The sequence below is a fragment of the Mus pahari genome, chromosome 22 (genome assembly GCF_900095145.1).
Source record: "Mus pahari chromosome 22, PAHARI_EIJ_v1.1, whole genome shotgun sequence".
In the NCBI taxonomy this organism is placed as follows: Eukaryota; Metazoa; Chordata; class Mammalia; order Rodentia; family Muridae; genus Mus; species Mus pahari.
The window spans coordinates 32,187,841-32,190,064 of NC_034611.1; positions in this window are offsets into that span (position 1 = coordinate 32,187,841).

Below are 2,224 nucleotides of genomic sequence, written 5' to 3' on the forward strand. Positions count from 1 at the left end.
ACCAACCAACCAACTAATCAACCAACCAACCAACCAACCAACCAACCAACCAACTAATCAACCAACCAACCAACCAACCAACCAACCAACCAACCAACCAACCAACTAATCAACCAACCAACCAACCAACCAACTAACCAACCAACCAACCAACCAAGCAGGGAGCATCATAACCTGTCCCTCCTTTTAAAGCTTAAGAATGTGATACCCTGAGCTGGGCGTGGTGGCGCACACCTTTAATCCCAGCACTTGGGAGGCAGAGGCAGGTGGATTTCTGAGTTCGAGGCCAGCCAGGTCTACAGAGTGAGTTCCAGGACAGCCAGGGCTACAATAAAATAAAATAAAAAGAGTGTGATACCCTTAAGAGTATCACTTGGGGTGGGGGTTCCCTTCTTCCTAGAGTACATAAATTCAGAACACCTTTTGTGAAACACCAGTAGAAACTATTTCCTCTAGGTATTTTGCAAAGTCTTTTAGTACCTAGTCTTACTGACTGGAAATGTCCTAAGGGCAGCCTGATGATAAACCCTGCAGTACCTTTTTTTTTTTTTATCATCTTTAAATATAAGATTCATTTTTTTAAATAATTAAATAGATATTTAATATTTGATATTTGAGCCAAAACTATTTGCTTTACAACGTTTGACCTTTCTAGATGCATGTGTAAGACCCTGGCCTTGGTACTGGAAAATATCTCTCTGTCTAAAATGATATATTTGGTTTCAGTGGCATTTGGGTCCACAGACTGAAAAGCCTCAGTAGGATCCATGATAGCATTAGCAGTGGGCTCCCACAGCAAGCAGGAGGGGTCTGTACATGCCTAGTAACACACAAGGCACAGAATACCAGGCCTCGTCAGCATTCAGCTCTCCTCAGAATCTGGTGTCCTATCAGGTTTCTGAGAGACATTCCTGTGCGGGTACGCCATCCTATAGAAGTCACAGTTATGCTTCATTTGTGTGTGTTAGTCAAGCTTCTAAACCATCTAAAATATCAGTGCAGCATTCTTAGCATAAACAAAGATATTGTTCTGAATTTGTAATTTAAACCCATTTTCTCACATGCAGAGATTGGAATTTTTTTCAAGGGCTTTTGCTTCCACAAGAACTTGAGGGAAATACTAGCACAGAAATTTATTAAAGTGATAAGAAACTGAATCTCCCTAAAATTGCAGATTATAAATCACCACAGAAAAGCTGATGCTTGCACATACCTCACAGCCAGAGGCTGCATCTGGAGTGCTGCAGAGGAAAGAGCTGGAGATGGCATATGTCTGAAAATGGCCAGCCTTTGTGACAGAACACCTACTAATATGCTTTATTTTACTCACTTAATTAAATGACCTTGTCTTGAGCTGATTCCCAGCTGGCCTGGGACTTACTATACAGCCCAGGATGACCTCAGATCCGTGGTGGTAATTCTCCTGCCTGTCTCTCAAGGCCTAGTATTGAAGTCAAGACTGTGGGATGGCCCCCCTCCCTCATTTGATGCCCTGTCTTCCTGCTGGAGTTGGGCTCCATAAGTTCCCTCTCCCTACCGTCGGGCATTTCATCTAAGGTCCTTAGGTGACAACACATGTTGGAGAGAATGTGGAGGAAGAGGAACACTCCTCCATTGCTGGTGAGATTGCAAACTGGTACAAACACTCTTGAAATCAATCTGGAGGTTCCTCAGAAAATTGGAGATAGATCTAACTGAGGACCCACCTATACCACTCTTGTGAATATACCCAAAAGATGCCCCACCATGCCATAGGGGCATGTGTTTCACTATGTTCATAGTGGCCTTATTTGTTATAGTCAGAAGCTGTTAAACAACCTAGATGCCCTACAACAGAAGAATGGATACAGAAAATGTGGTTCATTTACACAATGGAATACCACTCAGCTATTAAGAACGAGGACATCCTGACTTTTGCAGGCAGATGGATGGAACTAGAAAATACCGTCTTGAGTGAGGTAACTCAGACCCAAAAGGACATGCATAGTATGTACTCACTAATAAATGGATATTAGCCAAAAAGAGAAAAAAAAAATACAGAATACCCAAGATACAGTCCACAGAACTTAAAAAGCTCAACCAGCTGAAGTGCCCAAGTGAGGATGCCTCAGTCCCACTTGGGAGAGAGAAGAGAAAGCAACCACAAGTGGGGAGGGAGGGAAAGTGGATGGGGGGACAGTGGTGGGGGATAGTGGAACCTGATCGGCTATTGGGTGAGAGAAAA